General features: G+C 41.4%; 1 protein-coding gene and 1 long non-coding RNA gene across 2 annotated transcripts in view; one reads left to right on the top strand and one right to left on the bottom strand.

Moving 5' to 3' along the window:
- The window catches only part of TEC (tec protein tyrosine kinase), a 131,496-nt gene extending 124,929 nt beyond the window's left edge, over positions 1-6,567 (bottom strand). The window contains exon 1 of the mRNA XM_045815928.2: positions 6,494-6,567. The gene's annotated coding sequence lies outside the window, so the exon portion shown is untranslated. The remainder of the gene's footprint in view (positions 1-6,493) is intronic.
- A 91-nt stretch (positions 6,568-6,658) lies between these two features.
- Positions 6,659-13,538, top strand: LOC123803977 (uncharacterized). The gene is made up of 3 exons (XR_006783014.2): positions 6,659-6,742; positions 10,891-11,044; positions 13,350-13,538. It is a non-coding gene; the product is annotated as an uncharacterized LOC123803977 (long non-coding RNA).
- Positions 13,539-16,778: the final 3,240 nt, after the last annotated feature.

Below are 16,778 nucleotides of genomic sequence, written 5' to 3'. Positions count from 1 at the left end.
ACTACAATGTAGCAATTGCCAACACTGGTGTTTTCTGTATGCCCAGTGCAGAGGCATCACCTTGGGACCATAGAGCTTTGCTTTTTCTGCACCGATAAGGTGGTTTGGGAACAGTGCTCTCCCTCCTTCAGTGGAAGCTGACTCTCTTCATTCCTCTGTGTGTAAGCATAAAGTCCTGCTGATGTTGTCAAGCCACTGGCACAGAAGGCTGCAAGATCACACTGCATTAAAGAAGCCTAAGGAATGATTCAACAGGCAAAACGGGGTTGGGAAATTTGTGATCATCCACGAGGCCCTGTGTAGATCTGTCATCTCTGCTCAGCCTGGCCAGAAACAGGAACTTGGTGCACATTCCAAGAAAGACATGAGCTCTGAAACGGGAAGTGAGGATGCTTCCGCTGGTAAAGCAACTGTGTGATAAACTGGCCTCCAGAAGGAAATAATGATAACTTCCAATGAGGCCACATGGGAGGTGACACGGCCACCAACACCAGGCTTGCCTTTCAGATGAAAATATTAGACTCACTGTAGACGAGTTTCACTGAAAGGCAGGACAGTCAGAGGCCAAAGTGGTGGAATAAGTCTTCCTCGACACAGTGAACTGGAGAAACAGGAACAAGGGCTCTATGACCAGTAAGCTATGTATCACCCACGCTAGGTCTAGAGGTTTTGCCTCCCACGACAAGCGTAATTAGTTGGTAGTGGATGCTTAAAGTGGTAGAAGAAGAAATCCGAGGTCTAAACTGGGTTCAGTGAGAGAATATGCTTGGACTGGTCGAAGGATGTTTACGGTTGGTAAAGGCAGGAGAAGAGCAGCACACACCATGCCTGAAGCTCACTAGTCTCTCAGTGGAGGTTGGTTAAGGCACGCATAGCAGATTGAACAAAACCTTCTACTTTCTCTCCCTCATGAAAGCCCCATAAAAGGACAACAAAGGAGTTTTTTTCCTTTAATGTATAAACCCAACAAGGATGGAGAGAATGGAAAAAGAGAAAATAGTAAAACATTTTGGTGGGGCAAGGAGAAGCCAAGAAACAACCTGATTTATACCACGGGATCTCCAAAACGCTGTAGAATTAAAGGCAGTTAGACCCTCTGTGGGCAGCGGGGAGGGCTAAGATAAAGAGGACTGGAAGTTTCTTTAAAAGGCAGTTTGGGGGCGCCTGGGTGGCTCAGTCGGTTAAGCGTCTACCTTCAGCTCAGGGCATGATCCTGGGCTCCTGGGATCGAGCCCTGCGTCAGGCTCCCTGCTCAGCGGGAAGTCTGCTTGTCCCTCTCTGTGCATGCTCTCTCTCTCTCTCAAGTAAATAAATAAAATCTTTTTTAAAAATTAAAATTTAAAAATTTTAAAATTTAAAAAATTTTTTAAAATAAATAAGTAAATAAAATAAAAACAAAAGACTGTTGGATGTCCCATATCCCTTCAGCCATTCCGAGCAGCTAGGTGATAGCCCCCTCCCTCTCCTTGCAAAAACACCTGGAGTTTCTTCCCCACCTCCTCTCCAAGAGAGGGTCTCCGGAATGGGGTACATCAGGCACAGCTCAGGTGTTCTACTGGAAACACCATGGAGGGATTATATGAACATGTAGATGCTAAGACTTCCAGCTTTCTTCTCCACCTAGCTCCCAGATCACTGGCAGCCAGGCTCTCCACCACCACCCAGGAAAAAGAGTGGAAGAGTCTTTTCTGAGGACTCTCAGTGGCCCAAGAGGTAATGACATCAGAGTTTCTCTAAATAAAAGCCCCAGCCAGATCGCCAGACAGTGAAGTTTCCAGACAACAAGCCCAAACACATCTTCACCTTTTAAACCCCCACTCAAATGTAAGCAGACAACAGAGGGTATTAGAAATAGGAGGCAAACTTCTAACATGAAAGATCGAGACCTAAACTAATAAACAGATAAAAGCAACTTGGGGAAACTGAGTCTGTGATGGAAGGACAAACTTTCGAAAAAAAGTTTATCTTCAGGGAGATAAGACAGATAAGCACGGAAACCATAAAATAAAAGCAAGACATAGACATTGAAGGGGCCAAGAGCAGACCACCTCAAAATGTGTCACTTTGGCCTGTTGATTATTTTAAATAAAAGTTACACAAGAGACAGCCGATGCAAGAACGCTCTGACCCTCCCCTGTCTCATGAAAGCAGGAAATAATCTCCCGTGTGAAAGGTACCCTCCTGTACCAGGAGGTAAAAAGACGTCCTCATCGCCAGATATGGGAAATTAGAGCCGAGAAGGTTGTATGAACAACTCTTGTTACTTTTTACTTGTATACTACCACAGTCCAAATTCCGTTGAGAATGCTTTACTAATTGAAGTCCCCAAAACGTTCTTTGTCCTGTCACTTCTTCACAGATTTATTGTTTCTTTGTCTAAAAAACATAAAAACTGCCTGCTTTAGTCATTTCTTTAGGCCTCAATTTCATAATTGGGCCTCTATGTGCTTGGAATAAAACTTCTTTTCCCCTGTTAATCTGTCTTATTTAAATTGAATTCTTAGTCCAGCTAGATCTTGAGGGTAGAGGAGAATTTTTCCTTTTCTTCAATACATCACACACATACATACACACACATTCAGAAAACAAAAAGAGCTTTTAATTTAAAATAATTAGAAATGTGATTATACTTATTAAAAACTCCGTGGAAAGACTAGATGATAAAATTGAGAAAATCTCCCCAAAAGCAGAATCAAGAAATAGATATTAGGAGAAAAAATACAGGAAAATTAGAGGCCCATTTCATAATGTTTAATATATGAACAATAAGAGTTTCTGAAAGAAACATCACAGGGTGTCTGGGTGGCTCAGTTGGTTAAGTGTCTGCCTTCAGCTCAGGTCATGATCCCAGGGTCCTGGGATCGAATCCCACATCACACTGGGCTCCCTGCTCAGTGGGGAGTCTGGTTCTCTCTCTGACTCTGTCCCTCCCATCCGCCCCTCCCCCCTGTTCGTGCAGTTTCTCTCTCACTCTCTCTCCCTCAAATAAATAAATAAAATCTTTAAAAAAACAAACATCACAGAAAATGGAGAGGAGGCAATTATCAATGAGTCAATTCAAGAAAATTTCCCAAACTGAAGGATACAAGTTTCAGGATTCAAAGAGCCCAGCACAATGGGTAAAAGCAGATCCATACCAAGGTACAGCATCATGAAATTTCAGGATTATGGAGACCAAGAGAAAATTTTATAAATTTCCATAAAGGACTCAGCAGGCTTGTAAACTGTACACAAATTACAGGCAAAATTTGAGGAATCAGAACAGGTTTGAATTTCTCAACAGCAACACCACAGCCTAGAAGGCAATGAAACAATGCCTTCAAAATTTCCATCCTAAAATTCTAAACAGTCAATTGTCAGTGGAAAACAGCTATTTCCAGGCATTCACTGTCTCAAAAAAATGCACATCCTATGCATCTTTTTCCGAAAAGCTCCTTGAAGATGCGCTCTACCAAAACAAGTGAGTTCACCAAGATAGAGGAAGACAAGTGCTTAACAAGACATCCAACACAGGAGAGCAATAATGGGGATCCTCAGGATGATGATGAAGGCCTTTAGGGTGACAACTGGTCCCCATGTGTAGAGGGCAACTGGTCCAGATTAGGCAAGGCAGGAGACTCGGGGACAACTTCTTCAGGAAAATGAAACTGACAGTACCCGATGCATCTGAGGTAAATTTTAGAAATCTGGCCACGAGTTTTGGGTCAGATTAATGATGAGGACATACAAAACTAAATAAATGAACAAACAACTATTAACTCCAAAGAAAACAAAAAGTTGTGCTTGGATTAGCTATGAATATTGATCTAACCAAAATTACTGTTTAACTACTGCAAGGGTGGGAAAAGAAGGAAGCTGTGGTCGAGATGGGGGTGAGAGAAATAAAGGGAGCCACGTCATCTTCCACAGTGGGAAGTCAATATATAATGCTTCAAACTGCAAAACTCAAGAAGTAGCAACTATAAGCAACAAACACCAAAATAACCAGCTCAAAGAATTACAAGTGGTTGTTTCTGGAGAGAGAGAAATGTAATTTAGATTAAAAGTTCAAAAATTAAACACACACACACACACACACACACACACACACACACGTTGACTTCTATGCCCAGGCATTTTACATTTATTTGCTTTTGCTTTGTCTCCCCAATAACGATTTGGCAAAATTCCATCCTTGTTTTTCCCAAACAAAAGAAAATGCAATTTTCTACAACTAGCCCACAGTAGCTATGGCCCTCTGAGCTCTGAGCAGCCAACCGTGGAGGGGAAGATAATAGTTATAATCCAACCCAAGGAAGGACTGGTTGAGCCAGGGCAGAAACAAAAAGGCAAGTTCAGGCTGAGATAACTACTAAGTCCCTCTCTTCTGGGGTTCTTTCCAACAAAGCTATTCTCATGGCATAATCACATGGTACAGGATAATCTTAAGTTGCCAACAAACATGAGCCGATTTCACTCCTTTCTAACAGACTTAAATGTTCCCCTTTAAGACATTAATCCAACCAAGGCAGCTGGCCCCTAAAACAATTGATCTGAGTTCAACTTCACTCCTCTTTACCTCTGTAGACTGAATATCAGAAGAAAATAAGGGCTCTGAAGCAAGTGGCACTGTCCTCAACAGGAATTTACTAAGCATCCATGAGGGACCCAGCACTAGGTTGATGTGGACCTAGCCTCTCTGTCCTGAACAATAAGCTGATTCTCCCTAAGGGTGGGAATCCAGGCAGGGGTGGAGTCGGGGTAGAAACCACAAAACTGGAAGAGCTGGGGCAGGGAGAGGAGGTACCAACTGGACCAACCTGGAGGAACCTGTAAGCAGAGGTGTAAATGGAGGCCCAAGGCTCAGGCTCCTACCACTCTGGACATGAGAGGAAGGTAGGAAGACTGACAATTCTTCTCCAAGCATAAAAGTAGCCAGACACTGCCCACAACCCTTCCAACCACCCTGTCAAGGGTCAACTTTACAGAGCAAAGGTTACCATTCTCTGAGCTTTACCACGGTTTGATAAAATATTGCCCCTGACCTTGAGTAACTAGCTGCTGAGAAAACACGATGACTGTCTTAGTACTAAATTTTAAAAAAGAAAGTGCTAGAGCATACATTAATATTCTATATTCTTTTCTATTTGGGAAGATGTAAAAATTTTAGTTCAAGGACCTATGTGGAGCAAAGGTTGTGGCAACTAGAGCCCAGCGCTGATTTGCATGTGTCTACATTTGCCCTATACAGTTCCAAAAACCAAAACATATACACCCTTGTGGGAAGAATCAAACTCATTAACATAAATACATTGCAGTAAGCATCATGAATTGGCAAGAGTAGTAATAATTGATCAGATTAACTGTAGTACAGGGAAAGTGTATAGGTCTTTCCTTAGCACTGAAAATGCAACTGAACTAAAAAATATTTTCCAATACAAAATAAGAAAATTACGGCATACTTTCTTTTCTCTGTATAAATCATGATACTCCATACTACATGTGATTCTTGCTGACTGAGCTACCAGTGTCACAAACCAACCTGTTAAATCCTAAACTTAATTGGGAAAACCACTCGTTTGTTGAGGTTGTTTCTTCCTCTTCAACTCTTTAGGGGAGAATCATCTCAAAGAGCGTAAATTCTCAGAATTTCCTAAAAGGAAAATGGGCACTCACTGGAAAAATACAGGGTATATGCTCAAAACACTTAACTATTTTGGATAACCTTCAAACCCACTTAGCCACCGGCCCATCCTGTTGTTCCCAACCCTTCTAATCAAATATTCCAGTTTCCAAAGAACGGCAATAGATGAGACTGTTTCCGAACACAGAAATGTATTATTATTCTTCCATGGCGGGGGAAATCAGATCAAAAGCAAATTTAGGACCCAAGGAAAAGTGCGCCCTCTGGATCAAGGTCCTACTTTTTCCATACATGTATTCACCGAACCGTTGTTTTCAAGGTTCAAACTATTTCACAGATTAAAATAAAACAACAACAACAGCATGCGAAGTTGGTGGGGTGAGGCACTCGGACACGCACAACTGTGGAATGTCTCTGTCGATTGTGCCAACTTTCAATGGAGACTGCGCTGCCACCCAGTCAGAGGGGAGGAACCAACCTGGCCGCGCCGCTGGGAAGTGAACCCAACGCTGAACCTGGCGCGGGGCGGCCTCAGCCCTGGGACCCAAAGGGAAATGAGGCGGGTGCTCCCCGGGAGAGGCCAGCGCCTGAACTGGAGAGGCGGAGGAGAGACGGCGGCCGCGGGGAAGCCACAGCTACGCGGGAGCGCGCACCTGTCCCTTCTTCCTGGACCCAAGTGGACCGGGTCGCTCACCTGCCGTGGCGCGCCCGCGCTCACCGCGCCGCGTTGGGGAGCAAATCTTCCTCATCCCAGGAGGGTCGGTCTCTGGGCTTGTGAGAGCCACCTCTCGCCTCGCGCCCGTCCTGACCCCTTCCTGCCCGGATTCCCGCAGTCCCGGGGCCGCCCCCGCCGACCCGCGGCATCCTTACCTGGCTGGAGCGCGCAGCCTGCGCCGAGCCGCCGGCAGTACAAAGTCCCGCGGACACCCCGGAGCAGGGAACCTGGAGCCCGCAAGCCCCGCCCCCGACGGCCCCGGCCGACCCCGCCCCACTTGCTCCGCCCCCGCTCTCTTCTGCCCGCAGCAACCGGTTCCCACGAGCCCCGCGGAGGTTTTGAATCTGGAGGCGGGAGTGGGTTGCGCTCGCGTCCCGGCTACCGCGACCCAGCTGGAGTTTCAGGTAAGTCGCTGGAGCGTCCCTTGGGTTCCCGAACGCGGGGCTGGGACTCCCTAGGCCCAGACTTCCTACCCCAGGAGAACCGCCCCCGGGGTTTGGGACATCCCCGGCCCGGGAGAACCCCGAGCAGTGCCACCTGTGGGTGACTGGGGACTCTGTCGGAATTAGGGACCGCACCTCCCCTTCCGCTAAGTGGTGGAGGGTCAGGCGGATGACACGGTGCAGTGGAGCTAAACGAGTTTTATGAAAAGAACAAGTCTTTTTCTGTCAAACCTGAGGCATCGGAGCGTTTCTGATACACTTACAGGGTCACGTGCATTCACTGTTAATGTATTAACACTTCATTCACTCACTGAAGAGTAGAAAACAGCACTTGTGTAAGATTTCCTATGTGCCAGGCCCTGTTTCGGTACTTTATAGGTATTAACATTTCTGTAAAGTATATGTTATATCAGAATTCCTCATTTTAGGTGTGGTGAAAGTGAGGCACAGAGAAGTTAACTAACCAACCTAATGACAGCCGATTTAGTAAACTGAAAAGTGGGGATTTAAATCCAGGTAGTGCTCCCCTGGAGTCGGCCCTCTAAACCACTGCTATCCTGACTCACCAAAATCTGAGCGTCCGCCATGCGTGGTGAACTGCTGAGGCCTGCGGCAAACAAGACAAGGGCTCTGGCCTCAAAGAGCTTATATTCTAGTCTGGGGAGAAAGAGAGTAAGCAAGTACACAAGGAAACTGCTGCACTTGTGAGAAGTGTCTAGACTATAACAAAGCAGCGTGGTGGCATTGAGTGTGATGGGGAGAGGGGTCCTGGAGACTTCTCTGAGAAGGTGACAGTGGAGCTTGAGCACTAATGAGAGGACAACCTGAAGATGAAGCTAAGGGAATGGCAAGTACATGAATAGTTATAAAAGCTCATGCTTGTTTGGGACTTGAAACATATGTTATCTCTCCTTTGACCGTGCAATAACCCTGAGAAGAAGTCTGACAAGATTCCATTGGGGGAGGAGGGGGCCTAAGTGTTGGGAAGTTTAATGACTTGCCTATGTCATTAGGTAGGAAATGGGGGGGGGGGGGGGGGGGGGGGAAATGGCACAGATTTGAACCAAAGCCTTCTGATGCCAGATCTTCTCTCACTCTGGTGGGGGCCTTGAGGGTAATGACCTGTACTCAGAATTAATCTAGTAAAATTCTGTTTTGTGATCTGCTGTCTCTTCCCAACCCCCATCTCTCCTGTGTCTTATCCCATTCAGAAACTACTGATTGACATAATTTCCCCCAGGGCAGGTGTTCTTTGAGGGAGCAGAGGTGAAATTATATGCAAAAAAAAAAAAAATTGTGTGTGTGTGAGGGAGAGAGAGAGTTATAATTATTTATTATGGTAATGAAGTTGGTTTTCTCCAAAGAAAAATGCTCATATACATATACACTTATACATATAAGTGAGAGGACTTAACATTTCCATCAAATTGACTGATCCCAAAAAGGTAGGAGAACCACTGTCTTAAAGGGTTAACTGATATTGTGGTGATTAAAAGAACTGATTTCCAATTCACTTTGCCTGTGCTCACTGGGTGACTCCAGTGGCTCCTATTTCTCACGTAATGGAAATGAGGTTCTCAAAGTTGATGAAGTCTGACTGAAGGGGTGGCAAACCCAGACCCTTCTATTACCCCGTCATAAAGTTTAAAAGAGAGGAAAATGTCTTTATTATCCCTCTTAGTTCTCAAGAAAACCAGAAAGAACTGATCTGTAAACAAAATACCTAGATAACAGAATTCATTATCAGTGATAGTTGAGGTAGTTTCCATAATGTTATACCAATTCCTTAAGAAGACAGTCATTATGTTATCAATGTAGGTAGGTGATTGCTGCAGGTATATCATCCCCAAAGCATGTAGTATAGAGTACTGACAATTGTTTTCCGCGGAGTGTTGATAAGAGGAGGGACAGAGATAAAGACAGCAAGAGAGACTTTTTTATAGAACATCAGCTACATGGATGAAAAGGTGTAGAACTGAACTCAGGATGTGGTGGGCTAAAAAAACCATTTAATCTTTATTATTACTTATATGAAAAGTTCAGTAGCTTTAATAAAAAACAGAATACAGTTTAGCCCTATATAACTCGGTTTTTACACTGGGCCCTCATCAAAAGAAGGAATCTGGTCATACTGGACTTAAAAAGATTTCTCCTGCCTTCAAGGAGAAGATTCTAACAATACCATTACTGTCTTCTTTATTTTGAAATAATATTGAGGTACAGGAAAACAGACATTTATGTAGACTTCTCAGAGACAGGGACTCCCTTCTTACAAGATATTCCCATGGCTTCTATAAAATTTGTATGTTTAGATGAGTCGTATCAGGTTGACATAATTTTAGTTCCGTGAGAGAAGAAAATGGCTCTTTTTAACTTGCACATAGATTCCACGTTGTGCATTAAAAGACACACTGAATCAACGTGGGAGGTTTATAAGTAAAATGATGTTTGTATTTAGAGCTCATCACACTTTTTTTAAAACTCTGGCTTTCTTTTATAACTTTCTTTCTACCCAAGAAAGACCTGACCCATCCTGCCTGAATAATACATGTTTGTTGAATGAACAAATGATGACGACAATGATGAAAATAGTATAGACCTTATCAGTCTTTTATCAACAGTCTGTTCCTAAGAGAAAATGACTTCACTGTGGTGGTATGATATATCTGCTTCTCTTTCCATCATGTACTGAAAGTAGTTGCTTCTTTGGAACTACATAGAAGGAAAGAAAGAGTTGTTTGTTTATTTGCTTTTTTAAACTATGCACCACACCCAACATGGGGCTTGAACTCACAACCCTGAGATCAAAAGTTGTACACTCTACCCACTGAGCCAGCCAGGCGCCCCCTGTAGGAAGGAGTTTTAAATGTTGGACACAAAATCAAGACTTATACTCCGGGACCATTGCTAAATAAATCATTCAAAAGAAAGAAAAAGCATCAGATTCAAACTATGTTTATAAGATCATCATAATAATAATACAATAATCAAATGCTCAATAACAAGGAAAAATTTGAGCAAAACTTATCAAGAGTATGGAATGTCAGGCTGTCACTAAAAATAATATGTAGGTTAATAAAATAGGAATGTGGAGAAAAACTTGAATATTAAATGAAAAAAGTAGAGCACAATGCTTTATATGTCCTGTGATTGCAACTGAATAAAAATCATGGGGGAAGAAAATTGTTGGGTTGAAAATAAGCATAATGATTAATAGTTATTGAGGGGGTTGCTATGTGCCAGCCTCTGTTTTCAGGACATTAGTTTAATTCATCTAATTTTCTCAACAGCTGTGTGAGGAAGGTACAGTTGTTATTTATGTTTTACTGATGAGGAAACTGAAACAGAGAAGATCTGAGTAATTTGCCCAGAGTCACACTGTTAGTGAATGGCAAAGCTAGTATGTAAATATAAAGCAGTATGACTCTGAAGTTTGCACATTTACCCACACAAATCTGGCAGAGAAAATAATGTTTGAATCATAGATCATGGGTTTTGTTGTTTTTTTTTTTTTTGAAAGATTTCTATATTTATTTTAGAGCACATGCCTGCCTGCCCTCTTCCTCTGCCCCATGGTGGGGGGGGGGGCAGTAGAGGAGGAGAAAGAGAGAATCTCAAGCAGACTCCTTGCTGAGCGCAGAGCCTGACACAGGGCTTGCTCTCAGGACCCTGAGATCATGACCTGAGCCCAAATCAACAGTCAGACACTTAACCAACTGAGCCACCCAGGTGCTGCATGATAGGTGTTGTTGTTTTTTTTTAATATTTCCTTGTACAATGTTTTTATGTTGATTTAATAGTAAGCAAAAACTTTTTAAATTGCAGAGTCAGAAAAGAAGTCACAGAGGTAAAACCAGATTACACTCAGAAGAGAGATACAAAGGTGAAGATGAGAAACCTACTGAGTGAAACCCTATGGGTTTGGCCAGTTTATGTTTTGGATTTGGATCTAAATGGTGTTTCAAATGGGTGCAATATATCAACAATTTGATAGTTTATGAGAATTGAGATAAAATGAGCAACAAATGAAATATTCATTATTATTACTACAAATAAAGAGTATATTCTGGCCTGATGTTGTACTTGTCCTTGCTGTTCCTTCTGCCTAGGATGCTCTACACCCAGGACTTTTTGAAGCTGTCTTCTCAACAGTGACGGTCATGAAAATGTGACCATCACTGCATTAGCAGAAAAGTGAGAAAACGCTGGTGAACAATCCTGAAAAAATCCCTGTTGTGGTGGAACTTACCTTCTAGTGAAAAGGTCAGTCATTTTTAATTTGATTTAGTTGCAAGTTAACAACATCCCCTCTTGGTAGGTGAATAATGGTCCCCAAAGATGTCCCCATAGTAAATCCCTGGAACCCGGGAATATGTTAACTTATATGACAAAAAGACTTTGTAGATGTGAGTAAGTGAAGGGTCTTGAGAATGGGGAGATTATCGTGGACTATCCAGGTGAGCCCAGTGTAACCACAATGGTCCTACAAGAGGGAGGCAGGAGCTTCAGAGTCAGAGAAGGAGAAGTGATAAGAGAAGCAGAGGACAGACAGAGCAAGAAAGAGATTTGAAGATGCTACACTGCTTGCTTTGAAGGTGAAGGGACCAGAAGCCAAGGAATTCAGGCAGCTTCTAGAAGCTGGCAAAGGCAAGAAAACAGATTCTGCCCTAGGTCCTCCAGAGGCAAGCTGCCCTGCTGACAACTGGATGTTAGCCCAGTGAAACTGATTTTGGACTTCTGACCTGCAGAACTGTCAAAAAACACATTTGTGTTATTGTAAGTCAGTAAGTTGGTGGTAATATGTTCCAACAGCAATAGGAAACTAATAGAGCCCTTAATAAGAGTTTATTTTTTTCTTACCTATAAGAAGTCTATGTCAGACTGGCATGATGTCCATAGTGTCAGGGCCCCAGCTCCTTCTGTCTTTTCATGTGGGTGAGAGAACCTGGACAGAAATATGAATATCTCCAGAGACTCATGATTTGGGCATCGGGCCTTATAGTCACCCATATCAGTGTTTCTCTAACTGGTGTAAAGTATAAAGCCCTTTAAGAAAAAAAAAAAGATTTATTTATTTTAGAGGGAAAGAGAGAGGGAGACAACATGAGCAGGAGGGGCAGAGGGAGAGGGAGAGAGAGAAACTCAAGCAGACTGTGCTGAGCGCAGAGCCAAACACAGGGCTCATTCTCATGACTCTGAGATTATGACCTGAGCCAAAACCAAGAGCATAAAGCCCTTTTAAACAAAATATTTTCATCTTTAGTCAGTTAACTATATATAAAGATAAAACTAGTTGTGCCATTACTTAAGTTTATAGCATTTTATAATATTTAAAACCAAAATAGATTTACACAATAAATTCAAACAAGAATATAAAACCATTACTGAGGCCAAACACATCCTTACACTGTAGTGTCATTGGAGGTCATATAGGGAGCAGTAACAGGAAATTCCTACCCCCCTCATCCAGGGAGGCATCACTGAAAACCTAAGAAAGAGCTGGAACTCCCAACCCCACTAGCAGGAATGGGGAGCACCTCTCTTGATTGTCAAGGGGGGAAAAGTGGAAAATCTGAACTTCTAACTCCAACTGGTAGATGGTGGAGACATTGCCCCCCCCACCTTCCTCTGCCAAAGTAGTGTAAGAAGTCAGTTAAAACAAGGCTTAAATACAATAAAAAATCTCATAACATAATTCTCCAAATTTCCTGGTTTCAATTGAAAATAACTTGCTATATCAAGAAACAAAATCTCAAACTGAATGAAAAAAAAGTAATGAAGAGACACTAACACCAAGATCACAGAGAAGTTAGAATTATGTGACAAAGATTTTAAAGCAGCCATCGTTGAACTGATTCAATGAGCAGTTACAAACACGTTTGAAACAAATTTTTAGAAAATAGAAAATCTCAGCAAAGAAATGGAAAGTCTCAGTAGAGAAGTAGAAGACCTAAATGTTAACCAAATGGAAATTTTAGAACTGAAAATACAAAGACTAAAATTTCATAACCCCATGGATGGGCTTCAGCAGAATGCATGAGATATAGGAGATCAATGAACTGGAGAGAGCAATAGAAGTTACTCAATCTGAACAAACAAACAAGACAAAGCAAATCCACAAACAGTCCTATGGGACTATAACAAAGGATCTTCCACTTGTGTCCTCAGAGTATTAGAAAAGGAGAAAGAGCAGGGCTGAAAAAGGACTCAAAAACTAAAACCTGAAAACTCCATATTTTACAAAATCTATAAACCTATAGATCAAGAAGTTAAGCAAACTTCATTCTTTTCTTTAAAAGGAAATGAATCCCACGCTAAGACACATCGTAGTCAAACAAAGACAAAGAAAAAATCTTAAAAACAGTAGGAGACTCATAACATCATACCTATGGAGGGAATACAGTTCGAATTCAGAAACCATGCAGAAGGAAGTGGCACAACAGTTTTGAGTGCTAAAGTAAAGTAGTGGCTGGCCAGCCCACAATCCTATACCCAGCAAAAATATCCTTCAAAAATGAAGGAGAAATCAAGTCAATTAAGACAACAAATTATCCTAATTTGTCATCAGCCAACCTACCCTAAAGAATGGCTAAAGGAAGTTCTCCAAACAGAAAGGAATTGGAAGAAAAGGGAATCTTGGAATATCAATGAAGAGAGAGCACAGTAAGTAAAAATATTGGTAAGTACATAAGACTTTCCCTCTTCTCTTCTTTTTTCTAAATTACAATGGATAGTTGAGGCAAAGATGATAACATTGTCCCAGTAGTTCTAAAAGTATGTGAAAGAGTATTTAGGACAATTGTAAATAAAAGAGGATTCGTGTATGCAAAGGCAGCTGAAGTTTCTACATTTTCTTCAAACTGGTAGCATGATGGCACCAGTAGAAGTTGTGTATATATAATGTAAAACCTAGAGCACCTACTAAAGAAGCTATACAATGAGATATATACTCACAATTACTATATTTAAAGTGAAATGAAATTGTAAAGATACCACTTTCTCAACAGTCAATAGAACAAGTAGAAAACTGGCAAAGCTATAGAAAAACTCCCAACAACACCGTCAACTGAGAGAATCTAATTGACACTTGCAGGGTATTCCACCGAACTGTGGAATATGCATGGAACATATATCAACATACATCACATCCTGGGCCATAAAATAAACTACAACAAATTTAAAATAATTGAATTCATGCAGAATATGTTCTCTGATCACAATAAAATTAAACTGGAAATCAATATCAGAAAGATACTAGGCAAATCTCCAAACAAACGCTTGGAAACTAAACATTGTATTTGTGAATAATTCATGTATCCTTTGATAGAGGAAATTGTGAGTAATTCATGTATCCTTTGATAGAGGAAATTTCCTCTTTGATAGAGGAAATTTCCTCTTTGATAGAGGAAATCATAAGGGAAAATAACAAACTAAGTGGAATAAAAGTGAACAACATACCAAAATTTGTGGGACACAACTAAACAGTATTGAGAGAGAACTTTATAGCAATAAATGCATACATTAGAAAAGAAGAAAATTCTCAAATCAATAATCAAAGCTCCCCTTTTAAGAACTGAGAAAAAGAAGAGCGATATAAATCCAAAGCAAACGAAAGGAAACAAAACTAAACACAGAAATCAATGCAATTGAAAACCAAAAAACAATAGAGAAAAATCAATGAAAGAGGTGTTTCTTTAGAAAGATTAATAAAATTGGGGGCGCCTGGGTAGCGCAGTCATTAGGCGTCTGCCTTCGGCTCAGGGCGTGGTCCCGGCGTTATGGGATAGAGCCCTACATCAGGCTCCTCTGCTATGAGCCTGCTTCTTCCTCTCCCACTCCCCTGCTTGTGCTCCCTCTGTCGCTGGCTGTCTCTCTGTCACATAAATAAATAAAATCTTTAAAAAAAAAAGAAAAGGAAAGAAAGATTAATAAAACTGATAAACACCTAGGAAGACTCAAAGATAAAAAGAAAGAAGACTCAGGCTCCCTGCCAGGACCCTGGGATTATGACCTGAGCCGAAGGCAGACACTTTACCAACTGAACCACACAGGCGTCCCTGAAGTCTACACTTTAAAATGGTGAATTTTAAGTTATTTGAATTATATCTCAATTAAGTAAACTTTGGCCTGTTAAGAGGATGAAAAGACAAGCTACAGAGTGGGAGAAAATATGTGCCAACTGTATGTCTGATAAAGACTAGTATCTAGGCTATACACAGAGCTCTAAAAACTCAACAGAAAAAACAAACAATCCAATTAGAAAAATGGGCAAAAGACACGAAGCGACATTTCACCAAAGAGCACATAGAGATAGCAAATTAATACATGAAAAGATCTTCAACATGATGAAATGCTTGGTAAGTGCAAATTAAAATTATAACAAGGTATCACTAAACAATTATCAGACTATTTGCAGCAACATGGACAGGACTGGAAGAGATTATGCTAAGTGAAATAAGTCAGGCAGAGAAAGACAATTATCATATGGTTTTACTCATTTATGGAATGTAAGAAATAGCAGGGAGATCTGTAGGAGAAGGAAGGGAAGAATGAAGGGGGGTAAACAGAAGGGGAAATGAATCACAAGAGACTATGAACTCTGGGAAACAAACTGAGGGCTTCAGAGGGGAGGGGAGTGGGGGCTTGGGATAGGCCCATGATGGATATTAGGGAGGGCACGTATTGCATGGTGCACTGGGTGTTATACGCAAACAATGAATCATGGAACACTACATCAAAGACTAATGATATACTGTATGGTGACTAACATAACATAATAAAAAATTAAAAAAAAAAAACAACAGTCGGACTGGCTGAAATAAAACATACTGGCAACATCAAATGCAAGTAAGGATGTAGAGAAATTTGATCACTCATACGTTGCTGGTAGGAATGTAAAATGATAACAGCTACTCAAGAAAATGGTTTGGCAGTTTGTTTAAAAACCAAACATGTAACTATCATATGACACCAGCAATTACACTTAGGCATTTGTCCCGGAGAAATAAAAGTTTAGGTTCACACAAAAACCTATATTCAAAGTTTATAGTAGTTTTCTTTATAGTAATCAAAACCTGGGAAAACCTGTATGTCCTTCAATAGGTGAATAAACTGTAGTATATTATACCAACTACTCAGCAACAAAAAGAAACAAATTATACATTCATTTGACACACCCAACAATCTGCATAAATTTCCAGAGAGTTATGCTGAGTGCAAAGAACCAATAAAAACAGTTACATACTATATGATTCCATTTATACAACATTCTAGAAATAACAAAGTTATAGAAATGGAGAAGGGATTAGTGGTTACTAGGTAGTAATAAGGGAGTGGTGGCAGAAAAACATGGGTGTGGCTATAAAAGGGCAATACTAGGGATCTTCATGGAGATGGAATTGTTGTCTTGACGGTATCAATATCAATCCTGCTTATAGGCACGCCTGGGTTGCTCGGTTGGTTAAGCCTCTGCCTTCAGCTCAGGTCATGATCCCAGGGTCCTGAGATTGAGTCCCTTGTCGCTCCTTCTCCCCCACTTGTGCTCTCTAGCTCTCTCTCTGTCTTTCAAATAAATAAAATATTTTAAAATTAAAAAAAAATTTTTAAAAGGGACAATACTAGGGATCTTCATGGAGATGGAAATCTTGTCCTGACTGTATCAATATCAGAATCCTACTTGTAGGGGCGCCTGGGTGGCTCAGTTGGTTAAGCCTCTGCCTTCGACTCAGGTCATGATCCTAGGGTCCTGGGATGGAGTCCCGCATCAGGCTCCCCACCCAGCAGGAAGCCTGCTTCTCCCTCTCCCTCTGACTCTGCCTGCCGCTCCCCCTGCTTGTGCTCTCCTGCTGTGTGTGTGTGTGTCAAATAAATAAGTAAAAAATCTTAAAAAAAAAAAAAAGCAAAGAATACTGCTTTGTGATATTGTACTATAGTTTTGCAAGGTTTTACCATTGGGGGAAACTGGGAAATATGAAATCTCTCTATAGTTTTGTCTTAA

Source organism: Ursus americanus, chromosome 8 (genome assembly GCF_024610735.1).
Source record: "Ursus americanus isolate L20-20 chromosome 8, mUrsAme1.1.p, whole genome shotgun sequence".
Taxonomy (NCBI): Eukaryota; Metazoa; Chordata; class Mammalia; order Carnivora; family Ursidae; genus Ursus; species Ursus americanus.
This window is presented reverse-complemented; position numbering and strand designations above follow the sequence as displayed.